Consider the following 12,464-nt stretch of genomic DNA (forward strand, 5'->3'; position numbering starts at 1 on the left):
GATGCAATTGGGGAAGCCCTATTAAGGCTCTGAAGCAAGAGCGCTGTTTGCGGTGCGGTGAGTCGGGTCATGTTGTGCCCATTGTCTCTCTCTCCAATACAAAGTGACATGGCCAGACAAAAGTCTACAACAATGTTTGGGAAGCCTGATTTGTGTGCCAGGAGTGATCAGCATGCTGAACGGAAGTTTAAGAGGTATGTGGTTCCCCGTAGCAACAGTGGTCATTTCAAGGCTGCAGACCACCATATGAGAAAAGTATTGCCTGCAGAGGATTGTGGCAAGGTGAAAACAACAATGCATCAAGGAGTGCAAAATCGCTGCATTTGGGAGAGTCAAAGTACAGCTGGAAGAGTGCCATCTCCCTTAGCAACAAGAAATGGGTGTTAACTGGAAGGAGGAGCTACAGTGGAGATGTGGAGCGGCGTCCCACTAAAGATATGTGCAGAAATGTACCATGCCTGGAATGTGGTCAACTGGAACATGGAATTTTTTCTTGTCCCAGGTTATGGAACATGCCTGGAGATGTGGTTACTGGGCAGAAGTCTTTGTCCGCAAGCCCAGATTTTTGTGCAAACGTGTTTTCAGTCACCTCTGGCAACAGTGAGGATGTACCTGTTGTGTTTGCAGGGGGTGCTAAGGAGTCAGAAGTGGCTGCTGCAGTTTCGTTCCATGGCAACCAGGGAGAGTTGCCCGGTGAAAGTGTGATAAAGGAGAGACAACGTACTCAAATGAAGACCGAGTTACCTGCTACAGGTTATGGTAAGACTGTTGCAGTTTATGGGACTGATTCCAGTGAAGTGGGAGTATATCCGGCTGGGAGATCAGCAGAAGGTGTAAAAATTGACTTTCTGCAGTGTGCTACCCTGAGTAGTGGGGAGACACAGGCAGGCATGTACTGGCCATCGGGACTACCGGGCGTTTCCTGGTGGGCCGATGGCTCAGTGGGCCACTCTGATGTAAGGGGGCTGGTGATGGGACACTCTGATGTAAGGGGGCTGGTGATGGGACATTCTGATGTAAGGGGGTGCTGATGGGACACTCTGATGTAAGGGGGCTGGTGATGGGACACTCTGATGTAAGGGGGCTGCTGATGGGACACTCTGATATAAGGGGGCTGCTGATGGGACATTCTGATGTAAGGGGGCTGGTGATGGGACATTCTGATGTAAGGGGGCTGGTGATGGGACACTCTGATGTAAGGGGGCTGGTGATGGGACACTCTGATGTAAGGGGGCTGCTGATGGGACATTCTGATGTAAGGGGGCTGGTGATGGGACATTCTGATGTAAGGGGGCTGGTGATGGGACACTCTGATGTAAGGGGGCTGCTGATGGGACATTCTGATGTAAGGGGGCTGGTGATGGGACATTCTGATGTAAGGGGGCTGGTGATGGGACACTCTGATGTAAGGGGGCTGCTGATGGGACACTCTGATGTAAGGGGGCTGCTGATGGGACATTCTGATGTAAGGGGGCTGCTGATGGGACATTCTGATGTAAGGGGGCTGCTGATGGGACACTCTGATGTAAGGGGGCTGGTGATGGGACACTCTGATGTAAGGGGGCTGGTGATGGGACATTCTGATGTAAGGGGGCTGGTGATGGGACACTCTGATGTAAGGGGGCTGGTGATGGGACACTCTGATGTAAGGGGGCTGCTGATGGGACACTCTGATGTAAGGGGGCTGCTGATGGGACACTCTGTTGTAAGGGGGCTGCTGATGGAACACTCTGTTGTAAGGGGGCTGGTGATGGGACACTCTGTTGTAAGGGGGCTGCTGATGGGACACTCTGATGTAAGGGGGCTGGTGATGGGACACTCTGTTGTAAGGGGGCTGGTGATGGGACACTCTGTTGTAAGGGGGCTGGTGATGGGACACTCTGTTGTAAGGGGGCTGCTGATGCGACACTCTGATGTAAGGGGGCTGCTGATGGGACACTCTGATGTAAGGGGGCTGCTGATGGGATACTCTGTTGTAAGGGGGCTGGTGATGGGACACTCTGTTGTAAGGGGGCTGGTGATGGGACTCTCTGATGTAAGGGGGCTGGTGATGGGACTCTCTGATTTAAAGGGGCTGGTGATGGCACACTCTGATGTAAGGGGCTGGTGATGGGACACTCTGATGTAAGGGGGCTGCCGATGGGACACTCTGTTGTAAGGGGGCTGGTGATGGGACACTCTGATGTAAGGGGGCTGGTGATGGGACACTCTGATGTAAGGAGGCTGGTGATGGGACACTCTGATGTAAGGGGGCTGGTGATGGGACACTCTGATGTAAGGGGGCTGGTGATGGGACACTCTGATGTAAGGGGGCTGGTGATGGGACACTCTGTTGTAAGGGGGCTGCCGATGGGACACTCTGATGTAAGGGGGCTGGTGATGGGACACTCTGATGTAAGGAGGCTGGTGATGGGACACTCTGATGTAAGGGGGCTGGTGATGGGACACTCTGATGTAAGGGGGCTGGTGATGGGACACTCTGATGTAAGGGGGCTGGTGATGGGACACTCTGATGTAAGGGGGCTGGTGATGGGACACTCTGATGTAAGGGGGCTGGTGATGGGACACTCTGATGTAAGGGGGTGCTGATGGGAAAAAAAATCTGTGCTCAAAATTTAAGTGGGCGGGTCTGGATGAAGTCTAGGGCCAAATTTCTGTCCCAGTCCAGCCCTGGACAAAGGTTGAAGCTCAACCTGCAGCAAGGTTAAGAACTCAAAAAGACTGGACTCTGTGTGTGCCTGGTGTAATCCACCAGAGTGCTGGAAGTGGTAACTTAGGGGTGACCAATACAGTTTGTGTGCCAGGTTCCCTAGTGACTGGTGCTACAGAGATGCCCAGGGAAACCTATCAGGAGCCCGCAGTGGTGAGGCACGTGGTTTCTCAGGACAACTGTGAAGCCGCCCTAATGTCCAAAATAATGCCTTTGGAGAGGAAGGGTGGTGTGCTGAGCGGTACACGGGGTGCTGAGTGTACTGACCAAAAACAGCCTGTTAAAGCTTATAACACTGCTATGTCTATGAATGCTGATGGTAAAGGGTTAAGTCCACTGGACAAAGCTGAAGGTACACAGCTGAGTGTGTTAGCACCCCAGAAGCAAGGTGGTGATGGTGTATTGCAGCCTGCCTTGTTTGAAGCATTAGCAAAGAGTAAAAGCATGTTGTCAAAATGTGATTTATATAGAACTGACAAAGGTACTGATTGTGCTGCAGAATCCCAGGTGCCTCCTAAAGCAGACGATGAGGTGCTGCTGAGCCCTCATAATGGAAGCACAATGGATTGGGACTGTTGGGCCAAACAATTGCTAGCCATGTTAGACAAGGCTATGTTGGGCGACAGGGGTGTGAATACAACAACTGCTATGCCAGACAGGGAGATTGCAGAGCGACCGATGGTTGAGGATGCGTTGGTCACTGCAAGGGATGTTTCCCTCCAGTCGGAAGGACCAGATCAGGGCGCATGCATGGCAGATGTGGTGCTCACAACCCAGCCACTAAATGTCAAGTGTCAAGGTGACACGGTAATCAATTTTGACTTGCAGAGGCTTATTGGTGAGTTAGAGGGGATGAATGGGAGACCTGCATCTAACAGTGTTCCAGAGGAGCATCAGGTGGTGATGGATACCTCCAGTGAGGTGGAGGCCCCCTTAAATGTTGTGGCCCCTCACGCTGAAGTGAATGAGCCCCTCTATGTCTCTGATAAGGGAAAGGTCCCCAAAAATGTTTTGCATATTGATGTGGAGTGTGTAGAATTTACAGATATGCTAGTGGAACTGCTTGGACTGATGAAAGCACATTCCTTATATACCTGGGTGCCTCTGTTACAGTCAGATGTGGTAATGCTGCATGGTACCAAAGGGTGGAGCCAGGTAATGCAAGCGGTGCTGGGTAACATTAATCACCAGTGGAACTGGGTGGTATGGTGCTTAATAGTCTGGAAAGTGATGTCACAGTTCCCTGTGAGAGTGCTTCCGGATACGGTTCAGTACGGAAGGCGCTCCAGGGGGCTGCTGGAGACATCAGAGGTCTCTCCGCCTGGTTCGGTGATAGACATGTCTGCTGGTGCAGTCCGAGGTGAGGCTGAGCAGGGTATAGTAAATGGTGTGGATACTGCCTCACTCGCTAGACCTCATAAGAAGGAAGGGCCAGATATGGACACGGCAAAAGCAGAGATTCTGTCTATCACCTGCAGAGAGGTACAAGTTTGGGTACCCGGAGACGCTCTCAAATATAGAATGGAGAGGAACAAAAATCGTGACATGGAAAAGGGTGAGATGGTAAAGCTTAGTACTGGTGAAAATAGGTCATGCGTTGTTAGGACAATTGCCCTCAGAGATTTGGACAACAGGTGAAGTGAAGCCTTGTGAAGATCCCATAGGGGATAGCTGCTCACCTGTGTGTTGTCCCTCCTTGGGCCTGGCCCTAACAAATCCCGAGCAAGAAAGAACTGACAGTATTGGTAATTGGAGAAATGGTGGTGTATTCCTCAATGTTCGTGTAAATAATGGCCTTGATATGAACATGAATAATTTCTTGGAAAATGAGCGTGATACACAGATGTTGAGCTCTGGGGAGTTGGTGGTCAAGGGTAAAGGCAAAGGAGTTGGTAAACCCAAGAGACCTTTTGTGATGGGGAAAACAGGTACCAGTGAGGGAAAAGGTAGTTCCTCATCAGATGTAGTGTCTGAAGCAGGTTCCCTACGGAATCTGGAAACTGAGTTGAAAGGAAGTAGCAGGAAAGGCGGTGGGCCACCAGAAAATAAATGTGAGCTCAGGAACCCCAAGGACAGAGGGGGTAGGCTGAGGATACAGAACTGTAGGACCCCGTTGCAATCCAGGGTAGGGCGTGCCTGGAAGCACACCCAAAAAAAGGGTCTGGCCTACGTAGCTGATGGCCAGCACAGAGGTGTCCCAACTGCTATGGTGGGTGCAGGTGTTTCTCCATCCGGGTCGAAACGGGGGGGGTATGTGGTAGTGTGGTACCCCACCAGTGTATGGACCCAGTATTTTCAACCAGGCGGGTTGAGGGGCTCCAGTGAGCATGCAACGTTAGGAGGAAACTGACTTTTCAGTTTCCTCATTATTTACTAAATTCTGTTTTGGGATCTGGAGCCCGGGGATTTCGTAGTGATCCGGGTGGGATGAAATCCCCAGTCCTGGGTCCAGATTTTGGTATTCCCCAGCACACTGACTGGTCAGGTGTGTGTTGGTCTATTTGTAGACACCTGACCATGGTTCTGGGCTCCACCCTCCCAAGGAGTCCAGGCAAGCAAGGGAGAAGCATGCATGTCTGCATGGGGTAGTCAGAGGGCCCAAAGCTGTGGGATGAGCAGTGAGGAAGAGTAAAAGAGGTACAGTCCGTGATCTCTGTTATATGGCCAAGAGGGCTGAAGGGTAAAGCCCAAACGGCAGTACTGCTGGCCATAAAGCCAGGTGGCTTGGTATTTGAAACCCCTGCGTGGGAATTATTGATGGACATTTTCTTATCTTTTTTTTTTATAAAAGTGGATCAAAAAGCCCTGAAATTGAGTTTCCGGTGTGGATTGGTCTCGCTAGCGGGTGCTACACTTGAGTTAAACAACCCCCAATATTACAACACACACACACACACATCTCTGTGCTGGGTCTCATGCCTGCGATCGCGGGTCACCCGCCAGCGGCTCTTAAAGGGTACAACATACCCATACAGGGTTTTGCCCAGCAAAGCCCTTCTGCCAACCTATATCGGCCTGAGACGGCTAGCAAGTGGTCAGATCATTCATTGCTGATTGTTAATAACATAACACGATGACAGCAGAAAGGAATTCCTTTTTTGCTCTCATTGTGTTATGTTATTAAAGCTGAGTTCTGGGCTTTTTCTGTTTATTAAAAGTCAGCAGCTACAAAAAGTTTAGCTGCTGACTTTTAATAAACAGATGCTTACCTGTTCCACAGTCTGGGTGATGTGGCCGCATGGAGCCTCACTCCCCCCTTCTCTCCTTCGCACCTCCATTGAAACTGGGCACTGGGCCGTGCACAGCTTGTGGCTTAAAAAAAAAGAAAGAAAATTGGATAGGGGTGGAGACAAGGAATGGTGCTTGGAGGTGAGTAGTGGGTGGAGACATGGGATGGTGCTTGGAGGTGGGTAGGGGATAGAGACAAGGAATGGTGCTTGGAGGTGGGTAGGGGTGGAGATAAGGAATGGTGATTGGAGGTGGGGAGGGGGTAGAGACAAGGGATGGTGCTTGGAGGTGGGTAGGGGTGGAGACAAGGGATGGTGCTTGGAGGTGGGTAGGGGTGGAGACGAGGAACGGTGCTTGGAGGTGGGTAGGGGTGGAGACAAGGGATGGTGCTTGGAGGTGGGTAGGGGGTGGAGACAAGGGATGGTGCTTGGAGGTGGGTAGGGGATAGAGACAAGGAATGGTGCTTGGAGGTGGGTAGGGGTGGAGATAAGGAATGGTGATTGGAGGTGGGGGGGGGTTAGAGACAAGGGATGGTGCTTGGAGGTGGGTAGGGGTGGAGACAAGGGATGGTGCTTGGAGGTGGGTAGGAGGTGGAGACAAGGAATGGTGCTTGAAGGTGGGTAGGGGTAGAGACAAGGAATGGTGCTTGGAGGTGGGCAGGGGTGGAGACAAGGAATGGTGCTTGGGGGTGGGTGGGGGTGTAAACAAGGAATGGGGCTTGGAGGTGGGTAGGGGGTGGAGACAAGGAATGGGGCTTGGAGGTGGGTAGAGGGTAGAGACAAGGAATGGTGCTTGGAGGTGGGTAGGGGGTAGAGACAAGGAATGGTGCTTGGAGGTGGGTAGGGGGTAGAGACAAGGATTGGTGCTTGGAGGTGGGTAGGGGTGGAGACAAGGAATGGTGCTTGGAGGTGGGTAGGGGTAGAGACAAGGAATGGTGCTTGGAGGTGGGTAGGGGTAGAGACAAGGAGTGGTGCTTGGAGGTGGGTAGGGGTGGAGACAAGGAATGGTGCTTGGAGGTGGGTAGGGGGTAGCGACAAGGGATGGTGCTTGGAGGTGGGTAGGGGGTAGAGACAAGGGATGGTGCTTGGAGGTGGGTAGGGGTAGAGACAAGGAATGGTGCTTGGAGGTGGGTAGGGGTGGAGACAAGGAATGGTGCTTGGAGGTGGGTAGGGGTAGAGACAAGGAATGGTGCTTGGAGGTGGGTAGGGGTAGAGACAAGGAGTGGTGCTTGGAGGTGGGTAGGGGTGGAGACAAGGAATGGTGCTTGGAGGTGGGTAGGGGGTAGCGACAAGGGATGGTGCTTGGAGGTGGGTAGGGGGTAGAGACAAGGGATGGTGCTTGGAGGTGGGTAGGAGGTAGAGACAAGGGATGGTGCTTGGAGGTGGCTAGGGGTGGAGACAAGGGATGGTGCTTGGAGGTGGGTAGGGGTAGAGACAAGGGATGGTGCTTGGAGGTGGGTAGGGGTAGAGACAAGGATTGGTGCTTGGAGGTGGGTAGGAGGTAGAGACAAGGAATGGTGCTTGGAGGTGGCTAGGGGTGGAGACAAGGGATGGTTCTTGGAGGTGGGTAGGAGGTGGAGACAAGGAATGGTGCTTGGAGGTGGGTAGGGGTAGAGACAAGGGATGGTGCTTAGAGGTGGGTAGGGGTGGAGACAAAGAATGGTGCTTGGAGGTGGGTAGGAAGTGGAGACAAGGAATGGTGCTTGGAGGTGGGTAGGACGTGGAGACAAGGAATGGTGCTTGGAGGTGGGTAGGACGTGGAGACAAGGAATGGTGCTTGGAGGTGGGTAGGACGTGGAGACAAGGAATGGTGCTTGGAGGTGGGTAGGGGTAGAGACAAGGGATGGTGCTTGGAGGTGGGTAGGAGGTGGAAACAAGGAATGGTGCTTGGAGGGTGGGTAGGGGGTGGAGACAAGGGATGGTGCTTGGAGGTGGGTAGGAGGCGGAGACAAGGGGTAACTTGGGAGACGAGAGTTCCTCCACCTATTCTCTGAGAAAAAAACCCTGATTAGATCCTATAAGATAAAAGTTCTTTAACCACTTCAGCCCCAGAAGGATTTACCCCCTTTCTGACCATACATCTTGTGACAGGACCCACTGTCACTGTGTTCATTGTTTCATAGTTTCATAGTTAGTAAGGTTGAATAAAGACACCAGTCCATCCAGTTCAACCTGAGCGAGTGTCTACCCCTATGCCTGTACATTGCACACTCACATTGGTCCCTACCCTCAAGGAGCCTACAATCCAAGGTCCCCATTCATATACTAGGGACAATTTTGGACAGAAGCCAATTAACCTACCTACATGTCTTAGGAGTGTGGAAGGAAACCAGAGTACCCGGAGGAAACCCACGCAGGCACAGAGAGAACATTCAAACTCCATGCAGTTAGTGTCGTGGTTGGGATTTGAACCAGCGACCCTTTTTACTGCTAGCTGAGAGTGCTAACCACTACACCACTGTGCCACCCACTGTGTGTTTTGGAGGGGGCTGTGGGCTCGCCTCCTACCCACAGACTATGGCCCAGCAGAGAATATGAGATTTGGAGGGCTATTTGCCATCTCCCACCACATGGAGAAGATGCCACCTCCAGACATTTGTGTCCAGAGCCGCCAGTTCATCGGAACCGGGTGAATGCGGTATCTATGGCTGGGCTTGTGGAGTAGTTTCTGGCTACCTAAACCTATTGGTCCGGCTGGGCTAAATATATACTTTTATTCCACAAACAATGTACTTTTAGCTGATAAAGACATATACAAGATGGCGGTATTCCCAAAACATGGGGCTATGAGATTTTGGGACGAAATGGCATTGAGATAATGTAATGTAATGCTGCATCCCTTCTCCCCCATCCCCCCCTGTTGCTTTGTTTAATTGTGTTGGGTCATGGTATATAGACAGAAGGTCTGGAGACACATCTCAGCAGGGGGTGTGTAAGGAGGGGCTGCCTGCTTATCATAATCCCTTAATGTGTTTCAACTGTAGTTGTATGAATATACAAGTGTTGAGTTTCCATTGGTTCTTCCTTGTCCCCTACCCCCTCTATGACAAGGCTAAGGGGAGTGTCGCTAACTGTGTTTAAAGTGTATTTTTGAAGCTTAATAAAGAGTTTATGCTCTGCATATTTAACCCTCAACACCTGTGTGGCTTGTCTCGTGATTGAGGGGTTAAGGGCTGGTTATGGCGAATATGCAGGCTGCGGGTGCGTTTGGAGGACAGGAGACACGGGTCTGGCGGAGATGCTCAGCAGGGGTATCCAAGATCCATCACAGTGGTGGCAGAAGTGGGATGTCTCCTGCAGTCCGGAACATCCAAATCACCACCGGGATTCAAGGTCCGGGCAGCCGCCGAGGAGCGATACGGGGACCAGCCAGCATGAGAGTGGAGTTCGGGAGGAGGCTGCAAGGCATGCGGAAGAAACATCGGGGACCAGCGACAGAGAACACTATGCTCAGTTGGGAGGATGTGATCCACCGGCAACTCTGGCAAGAGATGCTAAGCCATGAGCGGCACCATCAGGGGAAAATCCTTCCCTCCTCCACAGAGATGTACTAGACGCAGTATCATACGCGAAAGGTGTTCCTAAGGGAACAACCACGAGATGAGTGGAAGACGGAGCTTGGAAGATTGGTCCGGGAGGAGATGAGGCTGGACGTCAGCTACAGAGCCCTCCGGTGGTTCGCGGCTCAACTGTGGCCTGGTACAGCAGATGGCAGCCCGACAGAAGGCGATGGCTACGGCGACGTGGGGCTGCTCCATCAAAAAATGTACAGAGACCCAGACTTTGGGAGCGTTGAGGAGTGATGGCTGGAAGACATCCTGGACTTCAGAGATGAGGTGCTGGACCTCCCAGAAGAGGCTTGTAACCTGGAGGAATTGGAGTTCCAGGTTGAGCAGGAATGGGAGCTCGAGATTGCAAACAAGCAGCTGTTTGACGGTGATCAGCAGCCTGGCATGGCTCCCATTGCCTGGGACTGCCCGGGAGAAATAGCGGACACTTGCGAAGATGTGGAGCAAATGGGGCCAGGGGTGCCCCTACGTTTTCCCATCCTAACCGCAATGGAAGAAGCGGCGATGATACAGAGGGCACTTGCAGTGCTAGAATTCCGGAACGCATCAGAGGTTCCCCAGGCAATGTGACAATAACATAAAAGTCTCGGAAGGGGGAGTTGAGACAGGTGTTGGAAGGCTGGCAGATGCTGATCAGCTGATCAGCAGCAAGTCCAGAGTATTGCATCTGGTGCCCCAGCAAACGCAATGGCTACAAGGCAGAGCGCCGCTGGCCTCTGCCCACCACCATCAGAGTTAGATCCAGGGAGTCCGAGGGATGACCTCAGTGAGCTGTTTCCCCAGTAGCAGATATTCCCCCCGGGAGTGGATAAAGCAATTCTCCCTCCCAGGCACTTGGACCCTACCCCAGTGTTTATATCCCCAGCAGAAGCACTGGCGACGGAGCAGAACGCCGCTGACCTCTGCACAGCATCAGAATTGGATCCGGAGAGTCCGAGAGATGATCTTTGGGAGCTGTTTACCCAGCAGCGGATATTCCCACCGTGAGTGGAGAAAGCCATTTTACCTCCCCAGCAATTGCACACTACCCCAGTGTTCACCTTCCCAGCAGAAGCGCTGGCGATGGAGCAGAGCGCCGCTGGCCTCTGCCCACCCTCAGAGTTAGATCCAGGGAATCCGAGAGATGATCTCAGTGAGCTGTTTCCCCAGCAGCAGATATCCCTACCAGAAATGGAGAAAGCAATCCCCCCTCCCCAGCACTTGAACACTACCCCAGTGTTTATCCCCTCAGCAGAAGCGCTGGCTGTGGGGCAGAGTGCCGCTGGCCCCTGCCCAGCCCTCAGTATGCTTTTGGAGGGTTTGGAAGACAGCCCCTGTCAGAAGTCGCCCCGGTGGCTGGTCACAGAACCGGGAGAGGATAATACCCTCTCCAGCGGCTGAACTCTACCTTTTGTATATGTCCCCTCAGCAGAAGCGCTGGTTACAGTGCAGAGCGCTGTTGGTCTCTGCGCAGCATCAGAAAAAGAGATGGAGAGTCCGGGAGATAGCAGCTAGTAACTACACTAGGAGAAAATAAAGTACCTTTTCCTCCCCAGTGGTTTAGCACTACCAGCCTAAGCTCCCTACCAGCTGAAGCGCTGGCATTGGGGCAGAGGATTATTCAGCTCCCCCCAATACCTGCAACCAGCCCCCGGATCAGGGGAGTGCGGACAGCTGGTTCCACTCTGCAGTGGCTGCTTTTATTCACAGAACAGCGCATGTGCGGTTTTGCTCGCCAGAGTCATACTTTTCCTTTTCCTGTTTGCCCGAGGTGGGAATTTGTGACTAACGCAGGACCAGGCCAGTTGAGGGTCAGCGACTTGGTTAGTCTGTTTTTTTAAAATGGAAGAAATGTGACAGAACCCACTGTCACTGTGTGTTTTGGAGGGGGCTCTGGGCTCGCCTCTGTAATGGAAATTTGTAGGTTCTGTGTATAATTGCATTCTATTTTATATGTATTGAACAATGCCCTCACTGTGCACACGGCACTAATAATGTTTTCAGTACATGTTTTGCATTCTTTCGAGTCCTGATTAGAATTAGCCTGCCTATGTTACGCCCCTTGTTATCATAAATGTACAATTGTAATATTAATGTGATACCTATGTAATCATGTGTATAAAAACCTTCAAATGCGTCATAATAAAGGAGAACGGTTATTTGGAAAGATGTTGAGCGTATCTTTTGTGTCTGTTCCCTACTGCAGTAGTTATTATTAATTTGGAACCACTAATCAATATGAGGATAGGCGTTGCCTATCTATAAAATATCCATTTCACCTCCTACCCACAGACTATGGCCCAGCAGAGAATATGAGATTTGGAGGGCTATTTGCCATCACCTACCACCTGGAGAAGATGCCACCTCCAGACATTTGAGTCCAGAGTCGCCAGTTCATCGGGAAACCGGGTGAATGCAGTATCTGTGGCTGGGCTTGTGGAGTCGTTCCTGGCTACCTAAACCTATTGGCCCGGCTGGACTAAATATATACTTTTATTCCACAAACAATGTACTTTTAGCTAATAAAGACATATACAAGATGGCGGTATTCCCAAAACATGGGGCTATGAGACTTTGGGACAAAATGGCATTGAGATAAAGTAATGTAATGCTGCATCCCTTTGTGTTGGGTCATGGCATGTAGACAGAAGGTCTGGAGATACATCTAAGCAGGGGATGTGTAAGGAGGGGCTGCCTGCTTGTCATAATCCCTTTATGTGTTTCAACTGTAGTTGTTTGAATATACAAGTGTTGAGTTTCCATTGGTTCTTCCTTGTCCCCTACCCCCTCTATGACAAGGCTAAGGGGAGTGTTGCTAACTGTGTTTAAAGTGTATTTTTGAAACTTAATAAAGAGTTTATGCTCTGCATGTTTAACCCTCAACACCTCTGTGGCTTGTCTCATGATTGAGGGATTAAGGGCTGGTTATGGCAAATCTGCAGGCTGTGGGTATGTTTGGAGGACAGGAGACACAGGTCT

The sequence above is a fragment of the Lithobates pipiens genome, unplaced genomic scaffold, assembly GCF_037356315.1.
Source record: "Lithobates pipiens isolate NorthernLeopardFrog02 unplaced genomic scaffold, aLitPip1_a1.2 Scaffold_41, whole genome shotgun sequence".
NCBI classification, from domain to species: Eukaryota; Metazoa; Chordata; class Amphibia; order Anura; family Ranidae; genus Lithobates; species Lithobates pipiens.